The sequence below is a fragment of the Arachis hypogaea genome, chromosome 20 (genome assembly GCF_003086295.3).
Source record: "Arachis hypogaea cultivar Tifrunner chromosome 20, arahy.Tifrunner.gnm2.J5K5, whole genome shotgun sequence".
Taxonomy (NCBI): domain Eukaryota; kingdom Viridiplantae; phylum Streptophyta; class Magnoliopsida; order Fabales; family Fabaceae; genus Arachis; species Arachis hypogaea.
The window spans coordinates 79,765,563-79,784,244 of NC_092055.1; the positions used below are offsets into that span (position 1 = coordinate 79,765,563).

The window sequence follows — 18,682 nt, forward strand, 5'->3', positions numbered from 1 at the left end:
TATAAATATGATTCATAAAATATAAAAAATTAAAAAATTAATAGCAAAAACTAATTTTACACATAATAAAATAAATCTTAAATAAACTAAATTACTCAGAATTATAACTAATATATATACTATAATAAATTAAAAGTCACAATTCAACACAAATTCACAAATTAAAACACAAATTTACAACTCACAAGTTCATACGACACTAAAATAAATTCAAGTAGCAAATAAACCAACTAAACTACTAGAATGAACAACTAATTAACTAAAATCTAAACAAGTCATTTAATAATCATTCTATTCTTTATTAGTCATAAAATCTTCACGAGTTTCACAAACTTCTACATTACTATCTTCATCATTATCAGGAGCAGGAGGAAAATCGAGGTCCTTGGAGAAGTTCTTCAAACTCATCATCATTAAGATAAGGAATTGTCCAAGGATCCTTAGAGGCACCAACAACTCTATTACCACTTGCTCCATCATTTAAATCAGGATCTGGAATTAGAGCATCTAAATCTTCTTCTTCTCCATCTTCATCAGCAACAATCCACTCTTCATTAGAGTCCAACTCATCAAGACTATAATCATAATCAAGACTTCTTCTAGTTTATTTTTTCTTTGCCAATCTTTGAGTTTGTCATCACAAACACAACATCATTCATGGTTTTAGATTTCAAACGGTTTCTCCTTTTTGTGTGAACCTTTTTGTAATCTTTACATCTATGTGCTCATTTCCTATGATTTGCTTTCTTGTAGCATATTCCAAGATTAGCAATTCCATCTTCTTGAACTCTATTTTGTTCCATTTGCATGCTTCATTATATTGGGGTTAGACTAGGTGAATAGTTTTCTTGTGTTTAGTAGCTTTCTTGCATGTGTTACTTGTTGTTGTTATTGATGCTTGAGCCCGTTCTTCTCATGCTTTACACTTGCATGCCTCTCTTACTCTTGCATCTCATGCTAGTGATATGCCCCATGATTATATTTTTGTCTTACTTACATGTTGTAGCTGTTATGTATTTAGGACACTTTGCTCCTTTGTGGCATTATTGCTGACTTGCATGTTGTTCTTTTAGTGTTGTTTCTTTGAGTTTAATGTTTCTCTTTTCCTTCCTTTTTCAGGATGTCCACCAGAAAGGGTAAGGAAAAGGCTTCGAAAAAGCCGCCTACAAAGAGGACACCTCACAGATCGACTACCAAGGCGCGCCCTACACTAAAAGTTAAACCTCCTTCCAAGAGGGTGAATAGGGTCATTCATATTGATGAAAAAGAGAAGGGCAACCCTGCGAAGAACTCCACAAGGTTCACCAATCACTTTTGTGAGCTCATGTTCCCTATTTTGGTTGAAAGAAATTACCACTCTGAACATCTCCTCGTTCCTCCAGAGCGCCTTGTTTGTAAATCCTGTGAAATTAGCGAATAATTATTCAATAAATCAAATTTTAATTAGGAAAATTAAAAATACAAAACTAATATTAAAATAGGATAGAGCTCTTCAAAACGAGAATTTTGACTCTAATTTCAAAGAATTTGGCCCAAAATTGGACCGGACGGGCCAGACCGGTTGAACTGGGCCTAAAATGGGCCCAAGGCCCAACCGAACCCAACCCATTAAAGAGGCACATCGTCTTATTTCTCTTCTTCTTCATTATTCACGCTGGGAAACATTTCATAGAGGAAGAAGAACACAAGCAAAAACCTAACACTCACTATAATTTCAAATCCATGTAATTTTTTATTCGGAGTTCCGATTGACGAACCGTTTGCGACTACGCGTTCACCGCGACGAGCTCTACGAAACCCATGGAACAATTTGGTAGGTAACTCACTATTTCTTTCTCAGCCAGCTTCCCCTAATTTCAAAAATTCATGGATAATTGTGTTGAAAATTGTTCAATTTTGGTGTTCTAGGTTCGATTTAGCTTGTGGAGCGTATTGGGTTCGAGTTGCTACGTGTATGGGTGATGAGCGGATAATTTATACGCTTTTTGACATTGTTTTTAGTATGTTTTTAGTAGGATCTAGTTACTTTTAGGGATGTTTTCATTAGTTTTTATGTTAAATTCACATTTCTGGACTTTACTATGAGTTTGTGTGTTTTTCTGTGATTTCAGGTATTTTCTGGCTGAAATTGAGGGACTTGAGCAAAAATCAGATTCAGAGGTTGAAGAAGGACTGCTGATGCTGTTGGATTCTGACCTCCCTGCACTCAAAGTGGATTTTCTGGAGCTACAGAACTCGAAATGGCGAGCTTCCAATTGCGTTGGAAAGTAGACATCCATGGCTTTCCAGAAATGTATAATAGTTCATACTTTGCCCAAGTTTAGATGACGCAAACTGGCGTTCAACGCCAGCTCTCTGCCCAATTCTGGCGTCCAGCGCCAGAAACAAGTTGCAAAGTAGAGTTCAACGCCCAAAATGGCACAAAAGCTGGCGTTCAACTCGAGAAAGAGCCTCTGCACGTGTAACATTCAAGCTCAGCCCAATCACACACCAAGTGGGCCCTAGAAGTGGATTTATGCATCAATTACTTACTTCTGTAAACCCTAGTAGCTAGTTTATTATAAATAGGACATTTTACTATTGTATTAGACATCTTTGAATCTTTGGATCATCTTTGGATGCCTGGTTCTTAGATCAAAGGGGCTGGCCATTCGGCCATGCCTGGACCTTTCACTTATGTATTTTTAACGGTAGAGTGTCTACACTCCATAGATTAAGGTGTGGAGCTCTGCTGTTCCTCAAAGATTAATGCAAAGTACTACTGTTTTCTATTCAATTCACTTGTTACGCTTCTAAGATATTCATTCGCACTTCAACCTGAATGTGATGAACGTGACAATCATTATCATTCCCTATGAACGCATGCCTGACAACCACTTCCGTTCTACATTAGATTGAATGAGTATCTCTTAGATCTCTTAATCAGAATCTTCGTGGTATAAGCTAGATTGATGGCGGCATTCATGAGGGTCCGGAAAGTCTAAACCTTGTCCGTGGTATTCCGAGTAGGACTCTGGGATTGAATGACTGTGACGAACTCCAAACTCGTGAGTGCTGGGCGTAGTGACAGACGCAAAAGGATAGTAAATCCTATTCCAGTATGATCGAGAACCTCCAAGATGATTAGCCATGCAGTGACAGCGCATCGGACCATTTTCACAGAGAGGAATATGATGCAACCAACGACAAGGGTGATACCTCCAGACGATTAGCCGTGCTGTGACAGAGCATTTGGACCATTTTCCCGAGAGAGATCGAAAGTAGCCATTGGCACCGGTGACATCCTTACATAAAGCCAGCCATAGAAAGGAGTAAGATTGATTGGATGAAGACAGCAGGAAAGCAGAGGTTCAGAGGAACGAATGCATCTCCATACGCTTATCTGAAATTCTCACCAATGAGTTACATAACTATTTCTATCCTTATTTTATTAATTAATTTCGAAAACCCCATTACTATTTTATATCCGCCTGACTGAGATTTACAAGGTGACCATAGCTTGCTTCATACCAACAATCTCCGTGGGATTCGACCCTTACTCACGTAAGGTATTACTTGGACGACCCAGTGCACTTGCTGGTTAGTTGTGCGAAGTTGTGAACCATGGTATTGGCATCATGTTTTTGGTGCCATTGCCAGGGAAAGAAAGAGCAATGAATTTTACATAATCAAAGTGTAATCACAATTTCGTCCACCAAGTTTTTGGCGCCGTTGCCGGGGATTGTTCGAGTTTGGACAACTGACGGTTCATCTTGTTGCTCAGATTAGGTAATTTTCTTTTTTATTTTCAAAAATTTTTCAAAAATCTTTCAAAAATTTCTCCTTTGTTTTCAAAAAAAATTTCAAAAAAAAAATATTTTCAAAAATATATTTTTCTTCAGAATTTTTAAGAATGAATTCTAGTGTTTCATGAAGCATGCAAAAGCCTGGCTGGCTGTAAAGCCATGTCTAAATTCTTTTGGACTGAGGTTTTGGCTTAAAATTAAATGAATTACACTCATATTTTTACTAAAGCTTGGCTGGCTATTAAGCCATGCCTGACCCTTTGATTGGAGCTTTAGACTAAAAAGCATAAGATTCCTGGAATTCATATTAAAAATTTTGGAATCCTTATTTTTATTTTTCACAATAATTTTTGAAAAAAAAATATATACAAAAAAAATTAGAAAATCATAAAAATCAAAAATATTTTTTGTGTTTCTTGTTTGAGTCATGTGTCATGTTATAAGTTTGGTGTCAATTGCATATTCATCTTGCATTTTTTCGAAAAAGTCATGCATTCATAGTGTTCTTCATGATCTTCAAGTTGTTCTTCGTAAGTCTTCTTGTTTGATCTTGATGTTTTCATGTTTTGTGTCTTTTCTTGTTTTTCATATGCATTCTTGCATTCATAGAGTCTAAACATGAAAGATTTCTAAGTTTGGTGTCTTGCATGTTTTCTTTGCATATAAAAATTTTCAAAAATGTTCTTGATGTTCATCATGATCTTCATAGTGTTCTTGGTGTTCATCTTGACATTCATAGTGTTCTTGCATCTATTCCTTGTTTTGATTCAAAAATAAAAGAGAAAAACATGAAAATGATGTTTTAATTTTTCTCTCTCATCATAAAAATTCAAAAATAAAAAAAATATCTCCCCCTTTTTCTCTCTTAAAATTTCGAAAATTAGATTTTACTTTTTCAAAAAATTTTAAAATCTAGTTGTTTTCATGAGTCAAATCAAATTTTCAATTTAAAAAAATCCTATCTTTTTCAAAATCTTTTTCAAAAATCAAATCTTTTTCATTTTTCTTAGTTATTTTCAAAAATTTTTAAAATATTTTTCAAAAATATTTTCCTTATTTTTATATCAAATTTTCGAAAATAACAATAACAATTAATGTCTTGATTCAAAAATTTCAAGTTTGTTACTTACTTGTTAAGAAAAATTCAAACTTTGAGTTCTAGAATCATATCTTGTGATTTCTTGTGAATCAAGTCATTAATTGTGATTTTAAAAATAAAATCTTTTTCAAAAACTAATTTCAATCATATGTTTTCAAAAATATCTTCTTATCTTATCTTTTTCAAAAATTTGATTTCAAAATATCTTTTCTAACTTCCTAACTTATCTTTTCAAAATTGATTTTCAAATTTGTTTCAACTAACTAACTAACTTTTTGTTTGTTTCTTATCTTTTTCAAAACTACCTAACTAACTCTCTCTCTCTAATTTTCGAAAATATCTCCCCCTTTTTCAAAATTTCTTTTTTTTATTTAACTAATTATTTTAATTTTTTATTTTAATTTTCGAAAATTACTAACCTTTCTCTAAAACTATTTTCAAAAATTTTACTAACCTTTTTCAAAAATTATTTTCGAAAATCCTCTCCCTCTCTCATCTTATTCTATTTATTTATTCATCTACTAACATCTTTTCTTCACATCACTCACCAAATTCGAACCCCCTCTTCTATCTGTGTTCGAATTTTTTTCTTCTTCTCTTCTTCTACTAACAATAAGGAACCTCGTTACTGTGACATAGAGGATTCCTCTTCTCTTCTTTTTCTCTTCTCTTTCTTATGAGCAGGGATAAAGAAAAAGGCATTCTTGTTGAAGCTGATCCAGAACCTGAAAGGACTCTGAAAAGAAAACTAAGAGAAGCTAAATTACAACAATCCAGAGACAACCTTATTAAAAATTTCGAACAAGTAAAGGAGATGGCAGCCGAACCCAACAACAATAATGCAAGGAGAATGCTTGGTGACTTTACTGCACCTAATTCCAATTTACATGGAAGAAGCATCTCCATTCCTACCATTGGAGCAAACAATTTTGAGCTGAAACCTCAGCTAGTTTCTCTGATGCAGCAAAACTGCAAGTTTCATGGACTTCCATCTGAAGATCCTTTTCAGTTCTTAACTGAATTCTTGCAGATCTGTGATACTATTAAGACTAATGGAGTAGATCCTGAAGTCTACAGGCTCATGCTTTTCTCTTTTGCTGTAAGAGACAGAGCTAGAGTGTGGTTGGACTCTCAACCTAAAGACAGCCTGAACTCTTGGGATAAGCTGGTCACGGCTTTCTTAGCCAAGTTCTTTCCTCCTCAAAAGCTGAGCAAGCTTAGAGCTGATGTTCAAACCTTCAGACAGAAAGAAGGTGAATCCCTCTATGAAGCTTGGGAAAGATACAAGCAGCTGACAAAAAAGTGTCCTTCTGACATGCTTTCAGAATGGCCCATCCTGGATATCTTCTATGATGGTTTATCTGAGCTATCAAAGATGTCATTGGATACTTCTGTAAGTGGATCCATTCACCTAAAGAAAACACCTACAGAAGCTCAAGAACTCATTGACATGGTTGCTAATAACCAGTTCATGTACACTTCTGAGAGGAATCCTGTGAGTAATGGAACGCCTATGAAGAAGGGAGTTCTTGAAGTTGATACTCTGAATGCCATATTGGCTCAGAACAAAATATTGACTCAGCAAGTCAATATGATTTCTCAGAGTCTGAATGAAATGCAAGCTGCATCCAACAGTACTCAAGAGGCTTCTTATGCAGAAGAAGCTTATGATCCTGAAAACCCTGCAATAGCAGAGGTGAATTACTTATGTGAACCTTATGGAAATACCTATAATCCATCATGGAAAAATCATCCAAATCTCTCATGGAAGGATCAAAGGCCTCAACAAGGCTTTAATAATGGTGGAAGAAACAGGTTTAACAATAATAAACTTTTTTCATCATCCACTCAGCAATAGACAGAGAACTCTGAACAAAATACTTCTAATTTAGAAAACTTAGTCTCTGATCTATCTAAGGCCACTGTAAGTTTCATGAATGAAACAAGGTCTTCCATTAGAAATTTGGAAGCACAAGTGGGCCAGCTGAGTAAAAGGATCACTGAAATCCCTCCTAACACTCTCCCAAGCAATACAGAAGAAAATCCAAAAGGAGAGTGCAAGGCCATTGACATAAGAATCATGGCCGAACCTGCAAGGGAAGGAGAGGACGTGAATCCCAAGGGGGAAGACCTCTTGGGACGTCCAGTAATTAATAAGGAGTTTCCCTCTAAGGAACCAAAGGAATCTGAGACTCATCTAGAGACCATAGAGATTCCATTGAACCTCCTTATGCCATTCATGAGCTCTGATGAGTATTCCTCTTCTGAAGAGAATGAGGAAGTTACTGAAGAGCAAGCTGCCAAGTTCCTTGGTGCAATCATGAAGCTAAATGCCAAATTATTTGGCATTGATACTTGGGAAGATGAACCTCCCTTGTTCATCAATGAACTAAGTGATCTGGATCAACTGACATTGCCTCAGAAGAGACAGGATCCTGGAAAGTTCATAATACCTTGTACCATAGGCACCATGATCTTTAAGGCTCTGTGTGACCTTGGTTCAGGAATAAACTTCATGGCCCTCTCTGTAATAGAGAAACTGGGAATCTATGGGGTGCAAGCTGCTAAAATCTCATTAGAGATGGCAGATAATTCAAGAAAACAGGCTTATGGACAAGTAGAGGACATTTTAGTAAAGGTTGAAGGCCTTTACATCCCTGCTGATTTCATAGTCCTGGATACTGGAAAGGAAGAGGATGAATCCATCATCCTAGGAAGACCTTTCCTAGCCACAGCAAGAGCTGTGATTGACGTGGACAGAGGAGAATTGATCTTTCAAATAAATAAGGACAACCTTGTTTCTACAACTCAAGGATCTCCCTCTGCATCCATAGAGAGGAAGCTGAAAAAGCTTCTCTCAAAGCAGAGTCAAACAAAGCCCCCACAGTCAAACTCTAAGTTTGGTGTTGGGAGGCCACAACCAAACTCTAAGTTTGGTGTTGAACTCTCATATCCAAACTCTAAGTTTGGTGTTGGAGAGTCTCAACAATGCTCTGAACATCTGTAAGGCTCCATGAGAGCCCACTGTCAAGCTATTGACATTAAAGAAGCGCTTGTTGGGAGGCAACCCAATTTTTATTTATCTAACGATATTTTTTTCTTAGTTATATGTCTCTATAGGTTCATGATCATGAGGAGTCACAAAATAAATATAAAAATTAAAAACGGAATAAAAAACAACAGAATAAAAATCACACCCTGGAGGAAGCATCTGCCTGGCGTTCAACGCTAGAACAGAGCATGGTTCTGGCACTGAACGCCCAAAATGGGCAGTATCTGGGCGTTGAACGCCCAAAATGGGCATCATCTGGGTGCTGAACGCCAGAATTGCACCTTGGAGAGGAGCTGGTACTGAACACCCAAAACAAGCATGGTTCTGGCGTTCAACGCCAGAAATGGGCAACAAATGGATGTTGAATGCCCAAAATGGGCACCAACCTGGCGCTGAACGCCCAGAGTTGTGTGCAAGGGCATTTTACATGCCTAATTTGGTGCAAGGTTGTAAATCCTTGAACACCTCAGGATCTGTGGACCCCACAGGATCATCTCAGGATCTGTGGACCCCACAGGATCACCCTAGGATCTGTGGACCCCACAAAATCCCCACCTACCTCCACTCACTTCTTCTCACCCCTCACCACTCTCTTTCACAAAATCTCATAAACACTCTTCCCCAAAACCCTTCACCAAACCCAAACCCACCCTAAATGGCCGAACCTCCACCCCCCTCCCATCCCTATATATAACCCTCCATTATTCCTCATTTTCACACAACACAACCCTCTCTTCTCTTCTTGGCCGAAACACAACCCCTTTTCCCTCTCCTCCATTTCTTCTTCTTCTTCATCTATTCTTTCTTCTCTTGCTCGAGGGCGAGCAAAATTCTAAGTTTGGTATGGTAAAAGGATAAGCTTTTTGTTTTTCCATTACCATTGATGGCACCTAAGACCGGAGAATCCTCTAGAAAAGGAAAAGGGAAGACAAAAGCTTCCACCTCCGAGTCATGGGAGATGGAAAGGTTCATCTCCAAAGCCCATCAAGACCACTTCTATGATGTTGTGGCCAAGAAGAAGGTGATCCCCGAGGTCCCTTTCAAACTCAAAAGAAACGAGTATCCGGAGATCCGACATAAAATGCAAAGAAGAGGTTGGGAAGTTCTAACAAATCCCATCCAACAAGTTGGCATCCTAATGGTTCAAGAGTTCTATGCCAATGCATGGATCACCAAGAACCATGATCAAAGTAAGAACCCGGATCCAAAGAACTATGTTACAATGGTTCGGGGGAAATACTTAGATTTTAGTCCGGAAAATGTGAGGTTGGCGTTCAACTTGCCAAACATGGAAGAGAACGCACGCCCCTATACAAGGAGAGTCAACTTTGATCAAAGGTTGGACCAAGTCCTTATGGACATATGTGTAGAAGGAGCTCAATGGAAAATTGACTCAAAAGGCAAACCGGTTCAACTAAGAAGACTGGACCTTAAGCCTGTAGCTAGAGGATGGTTGGAGTTCATTCAATGCTCAATCATTCCCACTAGCAACCGGTCTGAAGTTACTATAGACCGGGCCATCATGATTGGAGAAGAGGTGGAAGTTCATGAGATTATACCTCAAGAACTCTACAAGGTGGCTGACAAGTCCTCCACTATGGCAAGGTTAGCCTTTCCTCACCTTATTTTCCACCTATGCAATTCGGCTAGGGTTGACATAGAGGGAGATATCCTCATTAAAGAAGACAAGCCCATCACTAAGAAAAAGATGGAGCAAGCAAGAGATCCCATTCATGGAGCTTAAGAGGAATATGAAGCTCATCACCATGAGATCCCGGAGATGCCTCAAATGCATTTTCCTCCACAAAACTATTGGGAGCAAATCAACACCTCCCTAGGAGAATTAGGTTCCAATATGGGACAACTAAGGGTGGAACATCAAGAGCACTCCATCATCCTTCATGAAATAAGAGAAGATCAAAAAGCAATGAGGGAGGAGCAACAAAGACAAGGAAAAGACATAGAAGAGCTCAAGGACATCATTGGTTCCTCAAGAAGGAAACGCCTCCATCACTAAGGTGGATTCATTCCTTGTTCTTATTTCTTCTGTTTTTCGTTTTCTATGTTATGTGCTTATCTATGTTTGTGTCTTCATTACATGATCATTAGTAGTTAGTAACTTTGTCTTAAAGTTATGAATGTCCTATGAATCCATCACCTCTCTTAAATGAAAAATGTTTTTAATTCAAAAGAACAAGAAGTACATGAGTTTTGAATTTATCCTTGAACTTAGCTTAATTATATTGATGTGGTGACAATGCTTCTTGTTTTCTGAATGTATGCTTGAACAGTGCATATGTCTTTTGAAGTTGTTGTTTAAGAATGTTAAATATGTTGGCTCTTGAAAGAATGATGACAAGGAGACATGTTATTTGATAATCTGAAAAATCATAAAAATGATTCTTGAAGCAAGAAAAAGCAGCAAAGAACAAAGTTTGCAGAAAAAAAAGAGAAAAAAATAGCGAAAAAAATTAGAAAGAAAAAAAAAAGCAAGCAGAAAAAGCCAAAGCTCTTAAAACCAAGAGGCAAGAGCAAAAAGCCAATAACCCTTAAAACCAAAAGGCAAGGGCAAATAAAAAGGATCCCAAGGCTTTGAGCATCAGTGGATAGGAGGGCCTAAAGGAATAAAATCCTTGTCTAAGCGGCTAAACCAAGCTGTCCCTAACCATGTGCTTGTGGCGTGTAGGTGTCAAGTGAAAACTTGAGACTGAGCGGTTAAAGTCAAGGTCCAAAGCAAAAAAAAGAGTGTGCTTAATGTAACGACCCAACTTCCAATACGTCATGATCGTACCAAAAGTAAGGCGTTACTGACCTGTTTTCCTTATTAACTATTTACTATTAAGCCTTTAGTTCGATATCACGATTCAATTTTAGTAAAAATACCAGAAATTTTTGTTTTTGTTAATTAAAATCATATAGCAAACATCACCAAGTAATAATAATCACATAATTATTAATAATAGTAATATTATACAAAATAATTTAAATAAAGTTCAGGTACAACTCCTATCCCTCTGCATAAAATAAAACCTTAAGCAGTAAGGGCGAGGGAATTCTATGAAAGAAACTCAAGTCATAAACTTAACTCGTAAACAAGTTCTATAATGCCCGCAGCTCCAAACAGAGTCTTCGAACCTGTGTCACTGAAAGGGTGGAAGATTTTGGGGTGAGAACAAACCACACGTTCTCAGTAGGGAATGGGAATGCCGTAAAAGTAATGATTAACATGCAAGTAATTAACATACTCAAGGAAACTATATTTTTATCAAACCCTTATGAAAATACTATTCTTGGTTTTTCTTTAACTAATTATTTACCTCTTCCAAAGAAAATCTCTAAGCTCAAAACAAATTCCAAAATATAAAATTGGTCGCATTAATCATTTCTCAACCACACAATTAATTTTCAATCACAACATCAATTCTTACTCATCATCATACATTCACCAACTAATAGCACTAACAAAGATTCAATTCAACACACAAACAAGTCACAGCAAGGCAGACAACACAATCACAGGAAAGTACAACGAGCAAACCCAATCAAATGCAAATGCACAACAAGGATGATGCATGTCTAACCCTAGTGCAGGTAATGAGCTCATTTGTCGGTTATATACCCGCTCCCAACGTTACCCGGAGTCCTTTGACCAGGTAAGGCTTCCCTGTTGGCAACGCCCCTCGCAAGAGTCCTTTGACTCGTGAGGCAAACCACTGCAAGAGTCCTTTGACTTGCAGGACGGAGCTAGCCAGCTTTTATCTGCCCAACACACTCACTGTAAGAGTCCTTTGACTTACAGGAGCACACACACACTCACTGTAAGAGTCCTTTGACTTACAGGAGTATATGCTAGTTGTGTTTTCTCGATACCTCTGTAAGAGTCCTCTGACTTACAGAATAGCTTTATAACTAAGTATCCCAGGGAAGCGCTCTCAGTGGTCGTACCACCATCTATCTGACTGCCTTCATGTAGCAGATCATCACATAATCATCCTCATTATCATCATTCATAATCATCCTCATTATCATCACATAATCATCCTCTTTATTCATCATCACATTCACATTCTTATGCAATATCTTTTTCTTCCTTTGTTCAATCATACTATACAAACTTTACATCTTTCACCGTTGTAATATCTTGGCTCAAGCCATTTCTCTTTACCATTCGTTTATAAAAATCTCAATCATCAATTCAGTTCATAATCTCTGCTATGGCAATCTTGAGTCAAGCTAACTTTAAAACTATCTTTCATTCTAGTTCTCTATCAAAGACTCAAGAAAATCATTTATTTTTAAATTCATTAAACACTTTTCAAAACATAACCTTTCATTAGAAGTAATCAAATAAAACTCTTTCTATATTGAATCAAATTTAAAACATAATTTCTTTCTTAAATAATTCAAGTTCGAAACATAAACCCTTCCTTAGTAATTCAAATTCAAAATATTATAATTCTTTTCTTAACTAAATAAAATTATTTTCATAATGAATTCAGCTCATACATAATACTTTAATCAATAGATAAAACTTAAATAACATAACTTTTCAAATCCAAATCTTCTAAAATAACTTTTCAAATAAAACTTCAAATTTTATAAAATTTCGGCAGCACCTCCCCTAAAACTCGGACTTAGCCACCCTTACGGGTTCCCTCTTTCTCAACAAATCTCCCCCTTTCCTCAACAATTACCAAATAAGAGGTTCTCAAATCAGTCAGAAAATTCACAATTTACAATAGCCAACAGTTCAGTCATAACCCACAATTCCCACATAACCCATCAATTCAACTTTCACCTCATCAATTCGTAACTAACTTTCACTTATCATAGGATTCTTTCAAAATTAAACTCAATAAACTAGTATTCCAAGAAACTTGGTGTTGAGGTAATTTGGTCACAATAAAAACTTGTACCATCTCTCTTAAAATTCTGTTATGGTTTCCTAAGAAAATACAGAAAAACAGCAGCAAGTAGTAAGTTTGATAAATTCCTTAAAAATCCAGTTTTCACCCAATGCCTTTCAAAATTCACGACCTCAAACAAGACTCTTTTAGCTTTTTATTGAATTAAATTCCAGATTAATACCATGTCATATGAAAAAGTTATGAAGTGAGAAACACAGCCAGGCCTTTTAGAATTCGGTTTCCAAAATCCAGTGAGTTATCCATACTCTTTTCAACATATCTACTTGGTTAAATAGGATATTGACATGAAATTTAAAATGAAGATTGTGGACACAGGAAGCTTGAAAATGCCGTTAGTTTCAGCTCAAATACTTACCAGAATTGAAAGTTAAGTGAGTTGGAAGTTGGTGCTTCTGCAGTAAAGAAACAGAATTTTCTGCAGAAACCATCAATCTTCAAAAATTCATTTCTCCCAAAATACTCATCAATAAATTCTGAATTTTTTATGAGATGCTCAAAACACAGTAAAGTTTCATGAAAAAATAATTTCATTCAAGTATATGAGCTGGGATGCTCCCAGAAATTGATTCTTTCTACTGTCATGCATGCAGAAATTCTGCCTTAAACATTTTCAACAACCTTACTTATCAAAAACCACATTTGAACTTATAACCCTTCCAAAATCACACGTTTAACCTCTTTCCAGTTATTCCAAAAATTGTCTTCATTGCCAACACAGCCCAAGAACCCAAAATCAATAATTCCCACGATGTCAAGTACTTAAGCATCATCAAACCTTTTCTTTTCTACACTATGCCAAGCATAATTTTCAATATACACTCATCATCATTCAAACACACAATAACTCATCAATTCACACCAGCAAGCTCAGCAACAAAAGTAACACCATTTATTCTGTCCCATACAACATTCAGTATGCACAATCATCAAATCAATCACCAACTACAGTTATAATTTAACTCAATTCCATCCATATCAGAGAAAACAATATCAATTACAACTTCAAACACTCACAACAAAGCCCAAAGACATTCGCAGTCACATTTAATTCCAGTCACAGCTCAAAATATTCACAACAACTAACAAATTTCAAATGCATTTCAGGCCATTCATGTCAATTAAGAAATTCTAAACCATTGTTAACCATTTGCACTTATTCAAATAACTTGGTGGGCATTCTAAATTAAAAACGTTAAATCTCCTACCTCAATGTCGCATTAACAACGCAATCAAACCAACCAGCAGCCTTGGTGACGTTTTTCCTATGAGTTCCCTTCCTCTGGTAACAGCACAACAGCTCGGAACCTATGTAGCAGCACCAGAATCATCAAGAGCAGCTCCAGAAATTGGTTTCTAGTGACTCCAATGGCAACAACAGTGACAAGGTTAAACGGCCTCCTCTTCTTTCTGGTCTTGGACCCCAGTGGCAAAGGCTTCAGCAATCTGAAACTTGAAGCAGAGGCAGAACAGAGCAAGAACAGCAGCGGAGATCTTGAACCCAACAAACAGCAGCGGCAGTGGTGTTTTCTCAGATTTTAGAAACCAGAAGCAGCAGCAAAACGACTCCTTCCCTTGATTCTCGCGACGCTCCTCATCTCTGTACACACAGTAGCAACAGCTTCCTCCGATGGCACCAAGGCACGACGGCAACGGAAGGCACGGCGGCATAACTTCACGCAGTGGGTCGCACTCCTCCTTGCATCACTGACTCACGTCCTCCTTCCTGAACGTTGCGCGTTCTCTCTCTCTGCTGGTCCTCGACGGCGATGGCTCCAAGGGAGATGAAGAGCAAGGACGGCGGTGGCTCCTCGTGGTGGTCGCCCTCCTCTGTTCGGCGACGTCAGTGACAGGACGGGCTTGGTGGGAGACAAAACGACGACTGGGCAGCGACGATCGGCGTGGCTCCGACGGTGAGCAAGACGCGGCTGGGTGTGACAGAGTGCGGTGGCGGCGCTGCTCCTCCCTCTTCTTCACTGGTGCTTTCTCTTCCTGTCTTCTCCATATGTGTGCGTGCGTGTGTATAGTGAGGAAATGAGTGTGAGTTCATTGGTGAGGCTGAGAGTGAGAGATGTAAGTTTCTTTGTGTGTCATGTGGTGAGGGTAACAGCGCTGACTTGGGGATTAAGGGTGGGTATGTTAGCTAAAGAGGGTGAAGGAGGGGTGGGGTGCGGTTGAGGCAAAGGGAAGCTAGGGTTAGGGTTCCTCAATTTCAGAATTAGGGTTTCTGATTCAATTTGGGAATTTAGGTTTAGGAATTAGGATTTTATAAAAGAATATGGATAGTTATGAATAGATATTTTGATAAAATTAAATAGTAGAGTAATTTTAGAATCAAATATACTCTGTTAAAAATATTTAGGAACATTATTTATCAACATATTGCTAAGTTCAATCAATTATTTCTAATTTAAATTATAAAATGAACAAGTTAATTATATTTTGTAAAGTACAATTTTAAATTCAAATATCAATTTTCTAGATTAAATCATACAAATCTCTATTATTTTTCTATCTCTGAAACTTTAATTTCAATTTATAAAATAATTAATTATAATAAAAATTGTACATAAATATCAATTGACTTAAACTTAAAGTATTTATAAATATCAATCTAATCATTTCTAATAAAATAATTTCTAGGAGTTCAAATTAATAACATAATTCATTCAAAATAGAATTTATTTAAATTAAATTATACAATTCTTCTTATTTTTCAATTATCAAAATTATAATTTTAATTATACCAAATATCTAATAAAGATTATATAAAATTTCTAATTAATTTAAACTTCAATTATCATGAAACTCCATTTAATTATCTTTAGTAAAATAATTTTTCTAAAATAAAATTATCAACAAATCACAAATAACTAATTAGTTGATTTTCAAAAACTAGGGTTGTTACACTTAAGAACCCTGGACACCTCTAATTGGGGACTTTAGCAAAGCTGAGTCACAATCTGAAAAGGTTCACCCAATTATGTGTCTGTGGCATTTATGTATCCGGTGGTAATACTGGAAAACAAAGTGCTTAGGGCCACGGCCAAGACTCATAAAATAGATATGTTCAAGAATCATCATACTAAACTAGGAGAATCAATAACACTATCTGAACTCTGAGTTCCTATAGATGCTAATCATCCTGAACCTCAATGGATAAAGTGAGATGCCAAAACTATTCAAGAGGCAAAAAGCTATAAGTCCCGCTCATATGATTGAAGCTATGTTTCATTGATAGTTTGGAATTTATAGTATATTCTCTTCTTTTTATCCTATTTTATTTTCAGTTGCTTGGGGACAAGCAACAATTTAAGTTTGGTGTTGTGATGAGCGGATAATTTATACGCTTTTTGACATTGTTTTTAGTATATTTTTAGTAGGATCTAGTTACTTTTAGGGATGTTTTTATTAGTTTTTATGTTAAATTCACATTTCTGGACTTTACTATGAGTTTGTGTGTTTTTCTGTGATTTCAGGTATTTTCTGGCTAAAATTGAGGGACTTGAGCAAAAATCAGATTCAGAGGTTGAAGAAGGACTGCTGATGCTGTTGGATTCTGACCTCCCTGCACTCAAAGTGGATTTTCTGGAGCTAGAGAACTCGAAATAGCGCGCTTCTAATTGCGTTAGAAAGTAGACATCTAGGGCTTTCCAGCAATGTATAATAGTCCATACTTTGCCCAAGTTTAGATGACGCAAACTGGCGTTCAACGCCAGCTCTCTACCCAATTCTGGCGTCCAGCGCCAGAAACAAGTTGCAAAGTGGAGTTCAACGCCCAAAATGGCACAAAAGCTGGCGTTCAACTCCAGAAAGAGCCTCTGCATGTGTAACATTCAAGCTCAGCCCAAGCACACACCAAGTGGGCCCCGGAAGTGGATTTATGCATCAATTACTTACTTCTGTAAACCCTAGTAGCTAGTTTATTATAAATAGGACCTTTTACTATTGTATTAGACATCTTTGAATCTTTGGATCATCTTTGGACGCCTGGTTCTTAGATCAGAGGGGCTGGCCATTCGGCCATGCCTGGACCTTTCACTTATGTATTTTTAACGGTAGAGTTTCTACACTCCATAGATTAAGGTGTTGAGCTCTGCTGTTCCTCAAAGATTAATGCAAAGTACTACTGTTTTCTATTCAATTCACTTGTTCCGCTTCTAAGATATTCATTCGCACTTCAACCTGAATGTGATGAACGTGACAATCATCATCATTCCCTATGAACGCGTGCCTGACAACCACTTCCGTTCTACATTAGATTGAATGAGTATCTCTTAGATCTCTTAATCAGAATCTTCGTGGTATAAGCTAGATTGATGGCGGCATTCATGAGGGTCCGGAAAGTCTAAACCTTGTCCGTGGTATTCCGAGTAAGACTCTGGGATTGAATGACTGTGACGAACTCCAAACTCGCGAGTGCTGGGCGTAGTGACGGACGCAAAAGGATAGTAAATCCTATTTCAGTATGATCGAGAACCTCCAAGATGATTAGCCATGCAGTGACAGCGCATCGGACCATTTTCACAGAGAGGAATAGGATGCAACCAACGACAAGGGTGATGCCTCCAGACGATTAGCCGTGCTGTGAGAGAGCATTTGGACCATTTTCTCGAGAGAAATCGAAAGTAGCCATTGGCACCGGTGACATCCTTACATAAAGCCAGCCATAGAAAGGAGTAAGATTGATTGGATGAAGACAGCAGGAAAGCAGAGGTTCAAAGGAACGAATGCATCTCCATACGCTTATCTGAAATTCTCACCAATGAGTTACATAAGTATTTCTATCCTTATTTTATTAATTAATTTCGAAAACCCCATTACTATTTTATATCCGCTTGACTGAGATTTACAAGGTGACCATAGCTTGCTTCATACCAACAATCTCCATGGGATTCGACCCTTACTCATGTAAGGTATTACTTGGACGACCCAGTGCACTTGCTGGTTAGTTGTGCGAAGTTGTGAACCATGGTATTGGCATCATGTTTTTGGTGCCATTGCCAGGGAAAGAAAGAGCAATGAATTTTACATAATCAAAGTGTAATCACAATTTTGTCCACCAATGGGTGTGGTAAGGACCACCTAAACCTTAATTCAATTTTGATTTCATTAGGTAAAATCCGAAATTGGAATATCTATGTGAATTAGGTGCGAATTAAGTTTATATATAAGCATTGGAAGTGAAAAGTAAGTGTTTGGAGACTTGGTGGTGATTGGAGCTGAGACTTTGGGTGGTTTCTCAAGCTTGTGAGGGGATGTGGTTGTGATTTGTGTGGCGGTCTTGGTCAAAACATGGTGGTCGGCCAAGGTATGGTATAGGCTTCGCGTATTTTATATGTAATGTTCTGTGAAAACTTAGGCTAGATAACAGTAGGATAGGAATGAACGTTCGAATATATAAATGGCTTAGTGTCTTGTTGATACCTCTTGAATAGGGTTGGATTTTGGCTTGATGTGGATGTTGGTGTTGGAAGTAATGAATATGAATTATTGGAAGTAATGATGGTGAATTGATGATGTTGTTAATATATGATAATGAATTTTGTGGTTGGTTGCTTATTGGTTGGTTAATGATGATTGATGGATTTGTGTTAATGAATTGAGGATTTATGAATGATAGGTTGTTGTCAATGAATTAAGGGTATAAGTAAATGAGTTTTAAAGTTGTAACTTGTGGTTTGAATGATGAATTTTGGGGAAAATGTATGAGTTTCATGGGTTGATATGAAGCATAAATGTGTTGGTGGTGGTGTGTTAATGAATAAAGATGTGTCATTGATGAATCCAATTCACACCCCATTCAAAAATTGGTGAATTA

The 18,682-nt window shown here is 37.2% G+C and overlaps 1 non-coding gene across 1 annotated transcript; it reads right to left on the reverse strand.

The window, feature by feature from the left end:
• Positions 1-6,097: 6,097 nt before the first annotated feature.
• On the reverse strand, positions 6,098-6,205 carry LOC112787931 (small nucleolar RNA R71). Its single transcript, XR_003195316.1, has one exon. It is a non-coding gene; the product is annotated as a small nucleolar RNA R71 (small nucleolar RNA).
• Between the last annotated feature and the right edge of the window lie 12,477 nt (positions 6,206-18,682).